The following is a 20,975-nucleotide window of genomic DNA, read 5'->3' as shown; positions in this document are numbered from 1 at the left end:
CATTAACTGGGCCAGCATTTATTACCCATCCCCAAGGGCACTTAAGAGTCAATTGCTGTAGGTCTGGAGTCACATCGGCCAGACCAGGCAAGGACGGCAGATTTCATTCCCTGAAGGGAAACCAGATGGGTTTTTCTGACAATCGACAATGGTTTCATGGTCATCAGTAGATTCGTAATTCCATTTCGAACCATTTCAAAGAAGACCAGGGGAATGTTTTTTAGATTTCTGGTCAATTGTTCCCTCAGTCAAAACCACTGAAGCAGATTATATGCTCCTTACCACATTGCTGTTTGTGGGAGCTTGCTGTGCACATATAATCTATTCTGTTTCCTACATTACAACAATGATTACACTTCAAAAGTATTGAATTGATTGTGAAGGACTTTGGAAATTCTTCAGGGCATGAAAGGAACTATATAATTACAAGCATTTTCTTCTTCCCCTTAACGTTCAACCAATTTTGTTGCATAAGTTTGCTTTTCATTAATGAATTCAACTAACGTCACAATATTACATATTCCACTAGTTGCCTTCAACAGTGGAGCTATTTTCAAGTAACACCTCTTGTAACACTTTTGTTTCTAGGACATGCTCTTCCTGTGGTTTCAGTATGGCTGGTGGAACGCTGCTTTTGGCACTGGGCATTTCTGTAGTGGCCAATCTCTAATAGTACGGCTCTGAGAAGGTTCAACTGCAGACAGATGCGTCTCAGGCACTGCCAGAGTGATTTGGCTCTGTGAGCTTTGGCTAGTGTATGGGCACCGGGTGAGGGTCTGAACAGGGCCCCGATGCACTGGCCTCCTTAGAGATCTGCACTTGTCACAACCTCCAGTGGGAGGAACGTCCATGGGCCTGAGTATCTGTTCTTTCAACCGTTAGCTTCAGAGCAATCGGTAGCAGGTCTGAGAATTGAACAACGTCCCTTCCCATGCAATTCCTCCAGTGTGTCCACACAGATTTTCCAGGTTGTGAGAGATGGTGGGGGCTAGAGGCCAAATGACGTTTGATCTTCCACCAAAGTTGTTGTAGTCAGTGGCACTTGCAGCCTACTCCTGCTCCTATTACTTCAGATCTTCTGAGGCCGTTGTCCATAATCGCCAGGGCTTCCTGTTCCATAGGACGTAGGACCAAGATGGAAGATGGTCACATCTTCTCCTAAGTTTATTTATTAGTCACAAGTAAGCTTACATTAACACTGCAACAAAGTTACTGTGAAAATCTCCTAGTCGCCACACCCCGGTGCCTGTTGGGGTACCTTGAGGGAGAATTTAGCATGGCCTAACCGGCACGTCTTTCAGACTTTGGAAGGAAACCCACGCAGACACGGGGAGAACGTGCAGATTCTGGACAGACAGTGATCCAAACCGGGAATTGAACCCAGGTTCCTGGCGCTGTGAGGCAGCAATGCTAACCACTGTGTCACCGTGCTTCCACCGTGTTCCTGGTGTGCCAACTTATCCTGCAGGAAGTGAGTGGCTCTGTCAAAGTCTTGTGAATTCACTTGAGACAAATTGTTGGGGGCTTGTTGCCCTGAAGGAACAGACAGTAACAGCAGGGAAATAAGAATACTGGTCTGAACTGGTCATGGAGACCTTAAATTGGAACGCCAGTAAAACTAGGAAATAAGAATGCTGGTCTGAATTGTTTTTTCCTATTGGGTGGGTATGACAAAGAAACATAGAAAAAAGGAGTAGACCATTCGGCCCTTCAAGCCTGCACCACCCTTCAATATGATCATGGCTGATCATGCACTTTCAGTATCCCACTCCCATTCCCTTTGATCCCTTTAGCTGCAAGGACCATGTCCAGCTCCGTCTTGAACATACCTAATGAACTGGCCCCAACACATTTCTGCGCAAGATGGTAAGGTGGCATAGAGCAGCAATGGGGCAGGAGGGTGACACTATACAAGAAGAGTGCATGGATCTTCCAGTGTAATCAGGTGAGAAATAGGCTGCACATGCCTTCAGTGAGAGAATAACAACAGCTACTGACAGTGCTGAATGGACAAGACTGGGATTTATCCTGATCAGGCATTTATAAGCCTGCTATCAGGGTTCCCAGGGCCTTCGAGATGACGATCCAGCCTCCAATCAGATGGCCAGCAGCTCTTCAGCCCCAGCAGTGCCACTCAGAGCAGTGGTCACGGCTGGCACTGCAGGAGGGCGAGGAGGGAGAACAATGATGGAAGTCCCTGAAGAGTGGTAACTGGGCGAACCTTACAGGGCCAGTGAGGCAGGTCCTGATGATGTTGGGGGTCGGTGTGGAGGGCAGGGGCAAGACTTCCCATGGGGTGGCCTTACTAGAAAAGGGCTTTATTGGTCATTTCAGGCTCTCAATTGGCGAAGGGGACGAGAAGGCTTTTCACAACACTCCCAGCCCCCACTTAATCAAGGGAAGCTGGGAAGATGATGGGTTCTCCAGCCCGCTTTGTGCCCGATTAAATGGCCCTCTGCATCTGCCAGACTGCTGCTGGTTGTGGGAGGCATTATTTTTCGCCTGCACTCTCTGCCACCTGTTACTTCACTGCAGCCTCTCAGACTCCACAGCGGGACCTCCAGGTCGGAGCTTTCCCAGGTCTCCTGTGGCTGCTGCAACCTGAAAAATCCAATTGCTGATGACCCAGGTTGTGGCTGGTCTCGTCAATTAGAAATACTTCCTTTGACAGAATGAACACATCATCCCACCTGCCCTCCCTGATTGGTCAGGGTGGTATGTTGGCAGGATTACAATTAGTAGATAAACAATAGCCGGATAATTCATCTCGGAATTTGGGTTCCAATCCCGAAAATACTTCCAACAGGGACCGACGCGGGAAGATTTATCCCAATATTTCTGATCAGTGACTTTACATCACAACCGGGGAGCTAACTGGCAATGAGCACCTATCGAGCAAGTATATCTGATTTGATTTAGAAACATAGAAAAACTACAGCACAAACAGGCCCTTCAGCCCCACAAGTTGTGCCAAACATATCCCTACCTTCTAGGCCTACCTATAACCCTCCATCCTATTAAGTCCCATGTACTCATCCAGGAGTCTCTTAAAAGACCCTATTGAGTTGCCTCCACTACCACTGACGGCAGCCGATTCCACTCGCCCACCACCCTCTGTGTGAAAAACTTACCCCGAACATTTCCCCTGTACCTATCCCCCAGCACCTTAAACCTGTGTCCTCTCGTAGCAGCCATTTCCACCTTGGGAAAAAGCCTCTGAGAGTCCACCCGATCAATGCCTCGCAACATCTTATATACCTCTATTAGGTCTCCTCTCATCCTACGTCTCTCCAAGGAGAAAAGACTGAGCTCCCTCAGCCTATCCTCATAAGGCATGCCACTCAATCCAGGCAACATCCTTGTAAATCTCCTCTGCACCCTTTCAATCATTTCCACATCCTTCCTGTAATGAGGCAACCAGAACTGAGCACAGTACTCCAAGTGGGGTCTGACGAGGGTCTTATATAGCTGCATCATTATCCCCAGACTCCTAAACTCAATCCCTCGATTGATAAAGGCCAGCACACCATACCCCTTCTTAACCACCTCCTACACCTGCAGGGCCGATTTTAGAGTCCTATGGACCCAGATCCCAAGGTCCTTCTGATCCTCTACAGTACTAAGAGTCTTTCCCTTAATATTGTACTCCTTCATCCCATTTGACCTGCCAAAATGGACCACTACACATTTATCTGGGTTGAAGTCCATCTGCCACTTCTCCACCCAGTCTTGCATCCTATCTATGTCCCTCTGTAACTTCTGACATCCCTCCAGACTATCCACAACCCCACCAACCTTCGTGTCGTCGGCAAACTTACCAACCCATCCCTCCACTTCGTCATCCAGGTCATTTATGAAAATGACAAACAGCAAGGGTCCCAGAACAGATCCCTGGGGCACACCACTGGTGACCGACCTCCATTTAGAAAAAGACCCACCTATACATTTATTTGATTTGATTTATTATTGTCATATGTATTGGTATACAGTGAAAAGTATTGTTTCTTGCACGCTATACAGAGCATACCATTCATAGAGAAGGAAAGGAGACAGTGCAGAATGTAGTGTTACAGTCATAGCTAGGGTGTAGAGAAAGATCAACTTAATGCAAGGTAAGTCCATTCAAAAGTCTGAGAGCAGCAGGGAAGAAGCTGTTCTTGAGTCGGTTGGGACGTGACCTCAGACTTTTGTACCTTTTTCCCGACGGAAGAAGGTGGAAGAGAGAATGTCCAGGGTGCATGGGGTCCTTAATTATGCTAGTTGCTTTGCCGAGGCAGCGGGAAATGTAGATAGAGTCAATGGATGGGAGGCTGGTTTGCATGATGAATTGGGCTACATTCACGACCCTTTGTAGTTTCTTCTGGTTTTGGACAGGGCAGGAACCATACCAGGCTGTGATACAACCAGAAAGAATGCTTTCTATAGTGCATCTGTAAAAATTGGTGAGATTTGTAGCTGAGCCGGGGAGTGAAGGAAAAGGGAAAGGTTGTGAGAGCGCGAAGGGCAGGAGTGATTAAATGACAAAGGTGATGACCTTATAGGCAGGAGGAGGTGATAATAGGACAAAATGTAAAAAGAGTAGCCCAGAGGAAGTGTAAATGTCTGGATTAGAATCTGGGCCCAATGTTCTGATGATATTCAGAAATCAATAGGAATTCAGGAATTAGCTAGGTAGCTGTTGAATTCTGAATGTCCTCAGCAATGGGAGAAAGCATTTTAATGAGCCTTTCTGCCAGGATATAAATAGATCATACTCATGTCTTCCCTGTGGAGATCAAAGAATTGCGGGACAATTTTAACTTCCTTATGCCGTGCATGATGAGGTGGTTTTCACCTGAATATGCAGCACCCCACTGAGCGAGGAGGTGGGAGACCAGATTGAAAGAGAGGTTGCGTATCTCAAAGGGGAGAAATTTTTAAAAATTCATTCTGCACACCAGGAGGTGAATCTGAAGTATCGATGAGGCACAGGAAAGGCCACCAAGATTTTCAGACACAAACAAGCAGGAAACTTCGAGAGGTGAGGGTCTACAAGGGCACTGAATTCCCCTCCTGCTGACGGATTGCCCGCAGGAAGAATCCGAAACTGGGCAGGGTGGAGCAAGCCTCACTCTCAGCACTTTCCTGCAGTGCCGGAGGAAGTTGAATGAACCCTGGATGACTCGGGATATTGAGGCCCTGGTCAAGAAGAAGAAGGAGGCACATGACATGCATAGGCAGCTGGGATCAAGTGGATCCGTTGAAGCGAATAGAGGGTATAGAAGTAGAGTTAAAAGAGAAAGCAGGAGGGCAAAAAGGGGACATGAGATTGTTTTGGCAGATAAGGCAAAGGAGAATCCAAAGAGCTTCTTCAAATACATAAAGGGCAAAAGAGTAACAAGGGAGAGAGTAGGGCCTCTTAAGGATCAACAAGGTCACCTCTGTGCGGATCCACAAGAGATGGATGAGATCCTAAATGAATATTTCTCATCAGTATTTACTGTTGAGAAAAGCATGGATAGAATAGAATAGAAACCCTACAGTGCAGAAGGAGGCCATTCGGCCCATCGAGTCTGCACCGACCACAATCCCACCCAGGTCCTACCCCCACATATTTTACCCACTAATCCCTCTAACCTACACATCCCAGGACTCCAAGGGGCAATTTTTTAACCTGGCCAATCAACCTAACCCGCACATCTTTGGACTGTGGGAGGAAACCGGAGCACCCGGAGGAAACCCACGCAGACACGAGGAGAATGTGCAAACTCCACACAGACAGTGACCCGAGCCGGGAATCGAACCCGGGACCCTGGAGCTGTGAAACAGCAGTGCTAACCACTGTGCTACCATGCCGGATGTTAGGGAACTTGGGGAAATAAATAGTGTTGGCTTGAGGAGGGTATATATAACAGAGAAGGAGGTGCAAGAAGTCTTAAAGTGCATCAAGGTAGATAAATCACCGGGACCTGATGAAGTGTATCCCAGGACGTTGTGGGAGGCTAGGGAGGAAATTGCAGGTCCTCTAGCAGAGATATTTGACACAGTAAGAGTCTTAACAACACCAGGTTAAAGTCCAACAGGTTTATTTGCTGGCAAATACCATAAGCTTTCGGAGCGCTGCTCCTTCGTCAGATGGAGTGGATATTTGAATCATCGAAAGCCACAGGTGAGGTGCCTGAAGATTGGAGGGTAGCAAATGTTGTGCCTTTGTTTAAAAGGGGCTACAGGGAAAAGCCTGGGAACTACAGGCTGGTGAGCCTCACATCTGTAGTGGGTAAGTTGTTGGAAGATATTCTGAGAGACAGGATCTACAGGGATTTAGATAGGCAAGGACTGATTAGGGACAGTCAGCATGGCTTTGTGAATGGAAAATCATGTCTCACAAATTTAATTGAGCTTTTTGAAGGGGAACCAAGAAGGTAGATGAGGGCAGTGCAGTTGATGTTGTCTACGTGGACTTTAGCAAGGCTTTTGACAAGGTACCGCATGATAGGTTGTTGCATTAGGTTAAATCTCAAGGGATCCAGGGCGAGGTAGCCAAAGGGATACAAAATTGGCTTGATGACAGAAGCCAGAGGGTGGTTGTAGAGAGTTGTTTTTCAAACTGGAGGCCTGTGACCAGCAGTGTGCCTCAGGGATCGGTGCTGGGTCCACTGTTATTTGTCATTTATATTAATGATTTGGATGAGAATTTGGGAGCCATGGTTAATAGGTTTGCAGATGACACCAAGATTGGTGGCCTAGTGGACAGTGAAGAAGGTTATCTCGGACTGCAACGGGATCGTGATCAATCGGGCCAGTGAGCTGATGAATGGCAGATGGAGTTTAATTTAGATAAATGCGAGGTGATGCATTTTGGTAGATCGAACCAGGGCAGGACTTACTCAGTTAATGGTAGGGCGTTGGGGAGAATTACAGAACAAAGAGATCTAGGGGTAGAGGTTCATAGCTCCTTGAAAGTGGAGTCACAGGTGGACAGAATGACGAAGAAGGCATTCTTCATACTTGGTTTCATTGGTCAGAACATTGAATACAGGAGTTGGAACGTCTTGTTGAAGTTGTACAAGACATTGGTAAGGCCACACTTGGAATACTGTGTACAGTTCTGGTCACCCTATTATAGAAAGGATATTATTAAACTAGAAAGAGTGCAGAAAAGATTTACTAGGATGCTACCTGGACTTGATGGTTTGAGTTATAAGGAGAGGCTGGATAGACTGGGATTTTTTTCTCTGGAGCGTAGGAGGCTTAAGGGTGATCTTATAGAGTTCTATAAAATAATGAGGGGCATAGATTAGCTAGATAATCAATATCTTTTCCCAAAGGTAGGGGAGTCTAAAACTAGAGGGCATAGGTTTAAGGTGAGAAATGTAGATACAAAAGGGTTCAGAGGAGCAATTTTTTCACACAGGGAGTGTCTGGCGCAAGCTGTCAGAGGTAGTAGTAGAGGCAGGTACAATTTTTAAAAAGCATTTAGACAGTTACATGGGTAAGATTGTTGTCAGTCAGTGCGGAGGCTCCGACTCCTACAAGGTCCCATCGACCTCAAAATTGCAAATGTGTGCGGTGATAGAGTCGAGAGTTTTACAGCACAGCTGGAGACCCTTCAGCCCATCATGTCTGCACCGGCCATCCATTCTACTCCCATTTTCCAGCACTTGGTCCGTAGCCTTGTATGCTTTGGTGTTTCAAGTGCCCATCTAAAGCGTAGTGGAGAACATGCCCCTGTCTATATCAACAGGACAAAATGGAAATGGTTGAGAGCTTCAAGTTTTTAAGTGTCCAGATCACCAACAACCTGTCCTGGTTCCCCCATGTTGACGCTATAGTTAAGAAAGCCCATCAACGCCTCTACTTTCTCAGGAGGTGAAGAAAATTTGGGAATTTGAATCTCACCAATTTTTATAGATGCACCATCGAAAGCATTCTTTCTGGTTGTATCACAGCTTGGTATGGTTCCTGCTCTGTCCAAGATCGCAAGAAACTACAAAAGGTTGCGAACATAGCCCAGTCCATCACACAAACCAGCCTCCCATCCATTGACTCTGTCTACACTTCCCCCTGCCTCGGAAAAGCAGCCAGCATAATCAAGGACCCCATGCACCCCAGACATACTCTCTTCCATCTTCTGTGAGGAAGCCACCAACTTAGCTTCCCAGAGGGGCCCCTGGGCCATGGCCCTTGAAACCTCCCCTGACACTGCCCCCTGGCACAGTCACTGGCATTACCGGGAGGGTGACCCTTCAGTGCCAGGCCACCTTACAGCACGCCAGCAATACATGCCACCTGGCCCACTGGGTTGGAGATCTAGTTCCAGAAGGCTGCAGCTGTCAGCAGTGACCAGCTGTGAAAGCCTGCATCTCCCCGGGCATTGATATTCAGAACTGTCGAGAGAGAGCTCATCCCCTGCCTCTAGGCCCTGCGTTGGGGAGGGAGGGGAGGGTCTCGCCTCCTTCCAGATGGATTTCAGTGTCCATTCCTTTGGCACCGTGGAGGGAGATGGTGCTGAGGAGGAAACAGCTGCAAATTGTGCTACTGCTGCTGCTGATGTTGCTGCTTGATGCGCGACAATCAAGCACGAGGTACAAGGCTTCAGTAATTGAAGGCTTTTATTGACAAACAATGGAACTATTTAAACACGAGTACACCATTCCAGACTGGAGGGGTCCCGCCTGAGCAGAGGGTCTTATACCTCTCCCAGGAGGCGGGGCCCGACTGGGATGTGCCATAACAGCATCCACCACAGGTATATTAATCCCACAGTGTAAACACCCTAGCCCAACAACAACATTATAACAACCCCACAGTGTCAACACCCTAACCCAACAGTAACATTGGAATAACCCCACAGTGGTAACCAACGATGGTTCACCACATTCACCCCTCCTTTGAAAACAAATGCCGGCGGGGTGCGAAAACAGTTTACATATATACAAAAGAAATCTACAAGTCCAGACGGTCTGGAGGACCGCACCGTCGCTGTGACCTCCTCAACACCGGTTGTGACACCGGAGCAGGTGCTTGCGGTGGCGTTCTCTCCAAAACAACGTCCGGCTGTCCCCTCGAGGACTCACGGGCCGGTTGACCCTGGTGAAGCGGTGGTGCAGGGGATCCCGGTACCTTCTGTGGTGGCGCCGATCTCCGAGTCTCAGGCAAGCTGCACATGGGAGTATAACTGTTATGCACTGGTCCCGGTGCTGACCGCGCCACGTCCGGGGAAGAAATAAGCGATAGGGGATTCGTGACAGGGGGTATGGGAGCGACAGGAGTTGCTACGTCCCCTGCGGGCGCCAGGTCTCGGATCGAGACTGTGTCCTCTCGCCCGTCAGGATATGCCACATAGGCATACTGAGGGTTGGCGTGGAGGAGGTGGACCGGTTCGACCAAGGGGTCGGACTTGCGGGCCCTTACATGTCGCCGCAGAAGGACGAGTCCTGGGTACGTCAACCAGGCTGGTAAAGATATCCCCGAGGACGACTTCCGAGGGAATGAGAACATCCTCTCGTGGGGAGTAGCATTGGTTGCCGTACACAGGAGGGAGCGAATGGAGTGAAGCGCATTTGGAAGGACCTCCTGCCAATGGGAGACTGGAAGGCCTTTGGACTTCAGCGCCAGTAGGACAGCCTTCCAGACTGTAGCATTCTCTCTCTCCACCTGTCCGTTGCCCCTAGGGTTGTAACTCGTGGTTCTACTAGAGGCAATCCCGTATGAGAGCAGGAATTGCCTCAAGTCGTTACTCATGAACGACGAGCCCCTGTCGCTATGTATATAGCAGGGGTACCCGAACAGGGTAAAAAGATCATGGAATGCCTTGATCACCGTGGCAGTCGACGTGTCCGCACAGGGGACAACAAACGGGAACCGGGAGTACTCATCTATGATGTTAAGAAAGTACACGTTCCGGTCTGTTGAGGGAAGGGGGCCCTTAAAATCCACACTCAGCCTCTCGAAGGGGCGAGTGGCCTTGACCAATTGTGCCCGGTCAGGTCGGTAAAAGTGCGGTTTGCATTCCGCGCAAATCCGACAGCTTCTTGTTACTGACCTGACATCCTCCACCGAGTAGGGCAGGTTGCGGGCTTTGATGAAGTGGTAGAGCCGAGTGACCCCTGGATGGCACAGATCATTATGGAGGGCGTTCAAGCGGTCCTCCTGCATGGTAGCGCATGTTCCGCGCGAGAGGGCATCCGAGGGCTCATTGAGTTTCCCTGGACGATACATAATATCGTAATTATAGGTGGAGAGCTCAATTCTCCACCGCAAGATCTTGTCATTCTTGATCTTGCCCCTCTGCGTATTATTGAACATAAATGCCACGGATCGCTGATCCGTGATCAGGGTGAACCGCTTCCCCGCCAGGTAATGGCGCCAGTGTCTGACGGCCTCCACAATGGCCTGGGCCTCCTTCTCCACCGCTGAATGCCGAATTTCGGGACCTTGAAGGGTGCGGGAAAAAAACGCGACGGGCCTGCCTGCCTGGTTTAGTGTGGCGGCCAGGGCGAAATCAGATGCATCACTTTCCACCTGAAAAGGGATGGATTCATCCACCGCGTGCATCGTGGCTTTCGCAATGTCGCTTTTCAAAGCCTTGAAGGCCAATTGGGCCTCTGGCATGAGCGGAAAAGTCGTGGACTTGATGAGCGGACGGGCTTTGTCCGCGTAGTTGGGGACCCACTGCGCGTAATAAGAGAAGAAGCCGAGGCATCTCCTCAGTGCTTTTGCGCTAGCGGGCAAGGGAAGTTCAGTAAGGGGGCGCATACGGTCTGGATCAGGGCCGATGGCCCCGTTTTCCACCACGTATCCCAGGATAGCTAACCTGCGCGTACGGAATACACACTTCTCCCTGTTATAGGTCAGATTCAGGCGAGACGCAGTGCGCAGAAAGTTCTGGAGGTTTGTGTCATGGTCCTGCTGGTCATGGCCGCAGATGGTGACGTTATCCAGGTACGGGAAGGTAGCCCGCAACCCGTTCTGGTCCACCATTCGGTCCATAGCACGCTGGAAGACCAAGACCCCATTGGTGACACCAAATGGAACCCTAAGAAACTGATACAGACGACCATCCGCCTCAAAAGCCGTGTATTGTCGGTCCTCTGGGCGGATGGGGAGTTGGTGGTAGGCGGACTTAAGGTCTATGGTGGAGAACACCCGGTACTGCGCAATCTGATTGACCATATCAGATATGCGCGGGAGAGGATACGCATCCAGCTGCGTATAACGATTAATGGTCTGACTGTAGTCAAGAACAAAGAACAAAGAACAAAGAACAATACAGCACAGGACCAGGCCCTTCGGCCCTCCAAGCCCGCGCCGCTCCCCGGTCCAGGATTGAATCCTGAATCCAGGATCCCCGCCCAATTTTCCAGCCTATCTACATACCAATATCCTATCCACCGAGCTGTCCCTCACAGCTACGATGCTTTGTTCATTACAACCTATTAACTTACCCCCACCCCCCCATTCCAGACCATGTGATCTCCAGGGAGAGGCGAAAACCCAGAGTGAAAAACCCCAGGGCCAATATGGGGAAAAAAAATCTGGGAAATTCCTCTCCGACCCCCTGAGGCGATCGAAACGAGTCCAGGAGATCACAATGGCCCCGATCGGAAAATGCTTCCCAACCCTAGTCATTTCCACTTCCACGAACACCATCTGAATTCCCTGCCCCCGAGACAGGTTCCCAACTATCCGCAGTCTCACTCTGTACTGGCACCAGCAAGATGATCGTAGAATGAAGCCTTGAAACGAGAAACCAGGAACAATTAGCCCGCGCCGCTCCCTGGTCCAAACTAGACCACTCTTTTGTATCCCTCCATTCCCACTCCGTTCATATAGCTGTCTAGATAAGTCTTAAACGTTCCCAGTGTGTCCGCCTCCACCACCTTGCCCGACAACACATTCCAGGCCCCCACGACCCTCTGTGTGAAATGTGTCCTTCTGATATCTGTGTTAAACCTCCCCCCCTTCACCTTGAACCCATGACCCCTCGTGAACGTCACCACCGACCCGGGGAAAAGCTTCCCACCGTTCACCCTATCTATGCCTTTCATAATTTTATACACCTCTATTAAGTCTCCCCTCATCCTCCGTCTTTCCAAGGAGAACAACCCCAGTTTCCCCAATCTCTCCTCATAACCAAGCCCCTCCATACCAGGCAACATCCTGGTAAACCTCCTCTGTACTCTCTCCAAAGCCTCCACGTCCTTCTGGTAGTGTGGCGACCAGAACTGGACGCAGTATTCCAAATGCGGCCGAACCAACGTTCTATACATCTGCAACATCAGACCCCAACTTTTATACTCTATGCCCCGTCCTATAAAGGCAAGCATGCCATATGCCTTCTTCACCACCTTCTCCACCTGTGACGTCACCTTCAAAGATCTGTGGACTTGCACACCCAGGTCCCTCTGCGTCTCTACACCCTTTATGGTTCTTCCATTTATCGTGTAGCTCCTCCCTACATTATTCCCACCAAAATGCATCACTTCGCATTTATCAGGATTGAACTCCATCTGCCATTTCCTTGCCCAAATTTCCAGCCTATCTATATCCTTCTGTAGCCTCTGACAATGTTCCTCACTATCTGCAAGTCCTGCCAGTTTTGTGTCGTCCGCAAACTTACTGATCACCCCAGTTACTCCTTCTTCCAGATCATTTATATAAATCACAAACAGCAGAGGTCCCAATACAGAGCCCTGTGGTACACCACTAGTCACAGGCCTCCAGCCGGAAAAAGACCCTTCCACTACCACCCTCTGTCTTCTATGACCAAGCCAGTTCTCCACCCATCTAGCCACCTCCCCCTTTATCCCATGGGATCCAACCTTTTTCACTAGCCTACCATGAGGGACTTTGTCAAATGCTTTACTAAAGTCCATATAGACAACATCCACGGCCCTTCCTTCGTCAACCATTTTGGTCACTTCTTCAAAAAACACCACCAGGTTCGTGAGGCATGACCTCCCTCTCACAAAACCATGTTGACTATCGTTAATGAGTTTATTCCTTTCTAAATGCGCATACATCCTATCTTTAAGAATCTTCTCCAACAACTTCCCCACCACGGACGTCAAGCTCACCGGCCTATAATTACCCGGGTTATCCTTCCTACCCTTCTTAAATAACGGGACCACATTGGCTATCCTCCAATCCTCTGGGACCTCACCTGTGTCCAGTGACGAGACAAAGATTTGCGTCAGAGGCCCAACGATTTCACCTCTCGTCTCCCTGAGCAGCCTTGGATAGATTCCATCAGGCCCTGGGGATTTGTCAGTCTTTATATTCTCTAACAAACCTAACACTTCCTCCTTTGTAATGGAGATTTTCTCCAACGGTTCAACACTCCCCTCCGAGACACTCCCAGTCAACACATCCCTCTCCTTAGTGAATACCGACGCAAAGTATTCATTTAGGATCTCCCCTACCTCTTTGGGCTCCAAGCATAAGTCCCCACTTTTGTCCCTGAGAGGTCCGATTTTTTCCCTAACAACCCTTTTGTTCCTAACGTATGAATAAAATGCCTTGGGATTCTCCTTAATCCTGTCTGCCAAGAACATTTCGTGACCCCTTTTTGCTCTTCTAATTCCCCGTTTGAGTATTTTCCTACTTTCATTATACTCCTCCAGAGCTCCCTCCGTTTTTAGCTGCTTGGACCTAACATACGCCTCTCTTTTCCTTTTGACCAGTCCCTCAATTTCCCTGGTTATCCACGGTTCTCTAATCCTACCCTTCCTATCCTTCTTTTTTACAGGCACATGCTTGTCCTGTAGCCCTAACAACCGTTCCTTAAAAGACTGCCACATACCAGATGTGGATTTACCCTCAAACAGCCTCTCCCAATCAAGAGCTGCCAATTTCTGCCTGATCCCAATAAAGTTAGCCTTCCCCCAATCCAACACCTTACCCTTGGGACACCGCTCATCCTTTTCCATCACTATCCTAAAGCTAACAGAATTGTGGTCACTATTTGCCACATGTTCCCCAACCAAAACTTTGAAGACCTGACCGGGCTCATTCCCCAGCACCAGGTCCAGTATAGCCCCCTCTCTAGTTGGGCTGTCCACATATTGTTCCAACGAACCCTCCTGTACACATTTTACAAATGCCTCACCATCCAGAGTCCCTGCCCTCAGCGATTTCCAGTCTATACCAGGGAAATTGAAGTCTCCCACTACAACAACCCTATATTTCCTGCACCTATCCAGTATCTCCTGACATATCCATTCTTCCACTTCCCTTGGGCTGTTGGGGGGCCTGTAGTACACCCCCAACATAGTGACTGCGCCTTTCCTGTTTCTAAGCTCCACCCAGAGTGACTCGCTACACGACTCCTCCGATGACCATCCGGGGTTTGTTCCCGCTCTTAACCACCACGACCTGTGCTCTCCACGGACTAACGCTGGACTGTATGATCCCTTCTTTGAGGAGCCGCTGAACCTCAGATCTGATGAAGATCCGGTCTTCAGCGCTGTAACGCCTACTTTTACTAGCGATGGGCTTGCAGCCTGGTACCAGATTCTTAAATAAAGAGGGTGTGGTGATCTTTAGTGTGGAAAGATTGCATGCGGGGCGCTTTGGACGATTTGGAGGCTGCGGCTGATTCCCTACTGCCAGCGAAGGGAGTGGCCCACTGTACTGTAGGATCACACTCTTCATGTGGACCATAAAGTTTAGTCCGAGGAGAATTGGCGCACAAAGATGCGGCAACACAAGGAGCCTGTATCGCTCGTAAATTGTGCCCTGCACTTCCAGAGTTACCACACAACGTCCTTGGATCGGTACAGACCGGGACCGTGATGCCATAGAAATTGTCTGTTTGGCAGGTAGAACCCGGAGTCCACACCTCTTTGCAGTGTCAGGGTGAGTAAAACTCTCAGTGCTCCCGCTGTCAAACAGACAATACACAGTACGACCATTTACCTTAATGTTCATCATTGAACAGTCAAGCCTGTGATGCTTAGCCTGGTCCAGAGAGATCGACGCCACCGTTGGCCCTTGGACGTCACTGCAGGCAGCCGAGGTTGATGCTGAGGACCCCTGCTGGTCGTTCCTGGTCGTCGTCGACCAAGATGGCCGCCCCCATGAATCGCACATGGGTGAGGGCGCCAAGCGTAGCGACTCCTGGTGGTCATCCTCCTCCTCCGCCAGCCACAATGGCGTCGTCCTGGGCTCGCACGTGGTCGGACCTCGTGGGTACTGCGACGCCGATGGAGATGATCTCCGTTCTGGAGGGTCACAGGCTGCACTGCCGTTCTTGGGCTTCGATCTGCAGACTTTCGCGTAGTGCCCCTTTTTACCGCACTGATTGCAGATCACCGTTTTAGCTGGACACTGTTGCCGTGGATGCTTGGCTCCTCCGCAAAAATAGCACCGCGGGCCGCCTGGGGCTGCCACCGTCGTCGGGTCGATATGGGAGCGCGAGCCCGTGGGGCGAGGAGGGATTTGTGACTGCTCCTGCCACGTTGTCTCCACGTGGTCTTCTGGATACAGGGCCAAGCTTTTCGACGCCGCCTCCAGCATCTCAGCCATCTCAATCGCTTGGGTCAGGTTGAGATTCCCTTTCTCCAACAGCTTGAGCCGGATGTACGAAGACCCTACCCCTGCCACAAACGCATCTCGGGCGAGGTCGTACATGTACTGCTCAGCCGACACAGCTTTGCAGTCGCAGCCCCTGGCAAGCTGCAAGAGCTCATTGGCGTAGTCCTCCATGGTTTCGCCCGACTGCCGACGTCGTGTAGCGAGGAGGTAACGAGCGTGGATCTCGTTGGGTGGTCTCGTGTATCGCTTTTTCAAGAGCTCGAGGGCCCTCGGGTAAGTGGTGGCCGCACGAATCGCGAGGTAGACAGTGTCGCTTACCCTCGCATGGAGGACCTGGAGTCTGTCGTTATCCGTAGTAACTGCTGCAGAGGCTGCCAGGTAGTCCTCGAAACACTTCAGCCAGTGGTCGAAGGTGTTAGAGGCGCCGACCGCACGTGGATCCAGCGTCAGACGCTCTGGTTTTAGCATTTGCTCCATACTCTCTTTTCTGTCGAGAGTTTCGTGTTTGTCAATAAAATTGATGCGCGACAATCAAGCACGAGGTACAAGGCTTCAGTAATTGAAGGCTTTTATTGACAAACAATGGAACTATTTAAACACGAGTACACCATTCCAGACTGGAGGGGTCCCGCCTGAGCAGAGGGTCTTATACCTCTCCCAGGAGGCGGGGCCCGACCGGGATGTGCCATAACAGCATCCACCACAGGTATATTAATCCCACCGTGTAAACACCCTAACCCAACAACAACATTATAACAACCCCACAGTGTCAACACCCTAACCCAACAGCAACATTAGAATAACCCCACAGTGGTAACCAACGATGGTTCACCACACTGCTATCGCTTCATCTCTTGCCCCTCAGCAGAGGTGCAATGTGAGGCTGTATCAGCTGCTCCCGTGCAGTAGTGAAGGCTAGCAGCAAGCAAATGCAGCTGGATGTGAGAGCGAAATGGAAGAGATGAAGTGTCTTCCAAGAAGTTGGCAAAAGACTGTCACACAGTGATAGCACTCTCATTGACTTTTAAGGGGCATCTTGACAAATGCATGAATAGGATGGAAATAGAGGGATATGGTCCCCCGGAAGGGCAGGGGTTTTTAGTTCACTCGGGCAGCATGGTCAGTGCAGACTTGGAGGGCTGAAGGGCCTGTTCCTGTGCTGTAATTTTCTTTGTTCTTTGACAGAAGCACTGTTTTGATGGACAGTCTGTCAATGGCCTTGGCTGGAACTCCTCAGTGTGACTGACCAAAGCCTTCCCAGTTTGTCAGTTTCACTGAAGCAGCTGTGTTTCCTTTGTACTCACCTCGATGATGCGACCGAGTTCCTGATAGTTTGGGAAACAGCTTCCCTGACTGGGAATCCCAGGATCACATCGGGACCCTGACCCCACTTATATCATGATGTGGAGATGCCGGCGTTGGACTGGGGTAAACACAGTAAGAAGTTTAACAACACCAGGTTAAAGTCCAACAGGTCCAACACCTGTGTGGCTTTTGCTACCAAATAAACTTGTTGGACTTTAACCTGGTGTTGTTAAACTTCTTACCCCACTTATATCAGGCAGGGAGAGTTCTGTTCACTAACTCTGCTTCTCACTCCATTGATGGTACTGAGCATTTCATACTATCATAGATCTCCTACAGTGCAGAAGGAGGCCATTCGGCCCATCGAGTCTGCACTGACTCTCTGACAAAGGATTTTACCCAGGCCCCACCTCCCCAACGCTATCCCCGTAGCTCCACCCATTTCCCATGGCTAGTCCCCCTAACCTACACATCTTCGGACACTAAGGGGCAATTTAACATGGCCAGTCCACATAACCCGCACATCTCTGGTCTGTGGGGGGAAACCGGAGCACCCGGAGGAAACCCACACAGACACGGAGAGAATATGCAGACTCCACACCAGACAGTGACCCAAGGCCAGAATCAAACCCGGGTGGCTGGTGCTGCAAGGCAGAAGTGCCAAGCACTGTGCCATCGTGCCACCCTGAACTTTCTCCTTTTATTTCAGATTTCCAACACTCGCAAATCTTGCTTCCATTCTAAACATTACCTCTGCCCGCTAGAGGGATTTCTCCAAGATCTTTGACTATTGCTTACCATTGGAAATTGACTCTCCAATTGTCGCATTATAATGGGGTGTGGGGTCGCTTGAGTTTGGGAAATCTCATATTCCATTCAGCAGAAGTCTGGGTATTGATGATGTCATGACAAAGAGTTGTACTTGAACCCAATTGACCAGGTGGCAAAAACTGAATGTGCTGAATGCCAGAAAAGCCTCATTATCAAATGAGATCGCACTACTGGACAGAATGGATAGGGAGCAGCTGTTCCCCTTAGTTGAAGGGTCAGTCACGCAGGGATATAGGTTCAAGGTGAGGGGCAGGAGGTTTAGGGGGGATGTGAGGAAAAATCTTTTTACGCAGAGGGTGGTGACAGTCTGGAATGCGCTGCCTGGGAGGGTGGTAGAGGCGGTTACCCCACATCCTTTAAAAAGTATTTGGATGAGCACTTGGCACGCCATAACGTTCAAGGTTACGGGCCAAGTGCTGGCAAATGGGATTAGGTGGGAGTATACGTGTTTCTCGCGTGTCAGTGCAGACTCGATGAGCCAACCTGCACTCTATGATTCTAAGATTCAATGATACTATGCAAAAAGCTCACTGCTTGACTGCTTTTTGAGTTGTACAAACATAATCTTGTCGCCCCTAATTCTTTTTAACATTTTAATGACATTTCTGGGAACCATTAAAGATTGAGTCAGTCAGTTCCCACAAATTGCCATTTCATGGCATGATAAACTGGTTTCAACGTGGACACCTCACAAATAAGCCCCAACCATTGCCAGAAGAAGCCCATGCCAGACTTATAGCTCAACCCTTGCGCAAATTAAAATTTTTACGCTCTCGCATTAACATTAAGATCACGCCAGCAAAGTATAGCACACGTGCACACATGGAGCTACAGCTACCCACACCCACACACACAAATGTCCACAGATGCACACATACACATACAAGCACACACAAATAGCCAGCAACACTCACATTATCAAGATGTTTCTGCCACTGTTTCTATCACAGGTTTTAGAAACATAGAAACATAGAAAAACTACAGCACAAAACAGGCCCTTCGGCCCCACAAGTTGTGCCGAACATATCCCTACCTTTTAGGCCTACCTATAACCCTCCATCCTATTAAGTCCCATGTACTCATCCAAGAGTCTCTTAAAAGACCCTATTGAGTTCGCCTCCACCACCACTGACGGCAGCCGATTCCACTTGCCCACCACCCTTTGTGTGAAAAACTTACCCTGAACGTTTCCCCTGTACCTACCCCCCAGCACCTTAAACCTGTGTCCTCTCGTAGCAGCCATTTCCACCCCGCGAAAAAGCCTCTGAGAGTCCACCCGATCTATGCTTCTCAACATCTTATACACCTCTATTAGGTCTCCTCTCATCCTACGTCTCTCCAAGGAAAGTATTTAGTATTTCAAAATGCTGCCAGGGACCCGCTGGCTCCAGTTACTGCTCCCAGCTTTTTTAATTGTAACAGCAACTGTAAAAAGAGTAACTTGGATCAGGGCAGACAGTCTAACAATCTCAGAATGTCCCAGCATGCTTCACAGCCACTTGACGCACTTTGGCTCACGGTTGTAAAGGAGGAAAGGGGGTAGCCAATCAATGCACAGTGAGTTCCCACAAACAGTAACAAGCTAACTGATTGGATCTTTCCGTGGGGTTGTTTGAAGGATAAATATTAGCCGGGAAAAACTGCCCTTCTCCTTTTTTGAAATGATTTGGCTTATTAGATTTGATTTATTATTGTTACATGTGTTGGGATACAGCGAAAATGATTGTTTCTTGCCTGCTATACAGACAAAACATACCGTTCACAGAGTACATAGGGGAGAAGGAAAGGAGAGAGTGCAGAATGTAGTGTTACAGTCAAAGCTAGGGTATCAGCAAAGATCAGCTTAATATATGGTCGGTCCATTCAAAAGCCTGATGACAGCAGGGAAGAAGCTATTCTTGAGTCGGTTAGTACATGACCTCAGACTTTTGTATCTTTTTCCCGACAGTAGAAGGTGGAAGAGAGTATGTCTGGGATGCGCGGGGTCTTTGGTTATGCTGGCTGCTTTTCCAAGGCAGAGGGAAGACGGAGTCAATAGATTGGAGGCTGGTTTGAGTGATGGACTGGGCTACGTTCGCAACCTTTTATAGTTTCTTGGACAGAGCAGGAGCCATACCTAGCTGTGATACATCTGGAAAGGATGCTTTCTATGGTGCTTCATAGAAATTGGTGAGAGTCGGAGCAGACATGGCAAATTACCTTCGCCTCCTGAGAAAGTAGAGGCGTTGATGGGCTTTAGCGTCGGTGTGGAGGGACCAGGACAGGTTGTTGATGATGTGGACACCTAGAAACTTGAAGCTCTCGACCATTTCCACTTCATCCCCGCTGATGTAGACAGGGGTATGTTCTCCACTACGCTTTAGATGAGCACTTGAAACGCCAAAGCATACAAGGCTACGGACCAAGTGCTGGAAAATGGAAGTAGAATAGATAGATGTTTGATGGCTGGTGCAGACATGATGGGCTGAAGGACCTCTGGCTGTGCTGGTAAAACTCTCGACTCTATCATCATGAATATTTGCAATTTTGAGGTCGGTGGGATCTTGTAGGAGTCGGAGCCGTCATACCGACTGATAACAAAAGAACTAATTAAGGCCATTAAGAAGCTTATTGACTGCAATTTTACATTGCCTGTGCAATTATGCACTTGTCGCACAGACAGAACAGGCAACACAGTTTTATCAGATTGCCATCAAAGGGTGGGATAATAGGCCCCTGGAGTACAGGCACTTCCAGTTTATCTGTGAGTTTGCTGTTGCCTTAGTTCAGAGTTCTGCCATTTTGCTTTCGATTGCTGTTGTTTTTTCAGTCTGCCTAGTTATATATTAAGACGTCATCTTCTCTGGAAGCTTTGTCAGAGGATTGCAGCGCAGTGCACCCTTATTTTCAAGGCTCAGGCCATTGTGCATCTCAGCTAATGGGGATAGTATACTCAGCGGGTGGTGTTGGAGCCCCTCGGTTGTTGTAAAGGAGACGCAAGTTCTGATTCTTCATAAAATACCTTTATTTCTTTGATCCAAATCCACACACAATTCTCCACCAACAAATAGTGCCTCCTGTGACCCCTTTATCTATCGGTGACTTCTATTGAATAATTAACATCAAATTAGGACTTAATTGGAAGGTCTGTTAACCCATTCCTAACAGGTGGGACCGCCTCTGAAAAGGAAGATAGGGGCAGGAGGGAGAGGAGGCCAAATCAGTGCAGGCAGTATCCCAGAGAGAGACTTTTGACAGGAGAGGTGCAGACTCAGCTGTTGAAGGACCAGCAGGGAGGACAAGGCAGGAGGGTCCACGGAAGACGCCATTACCCAGTGGCTAGA

Source organism: Mustelus asterias, chromosome 1 (genome assembly GCF_964213995.1).
Source record: "Mustelus asterias chromosome 1, sMusAst1.hap1.1, whole genome shotgun sequence".
NCBI classification, from domain to species: Eukaryota; Metazoa; Chordata; class Chondrichthyes; order Carcharhiniformes; family Triakidae; genus Mustelus; species Mustelus asterias.
Note: the sequence above shows the minus strand (reverse complement) of the source record.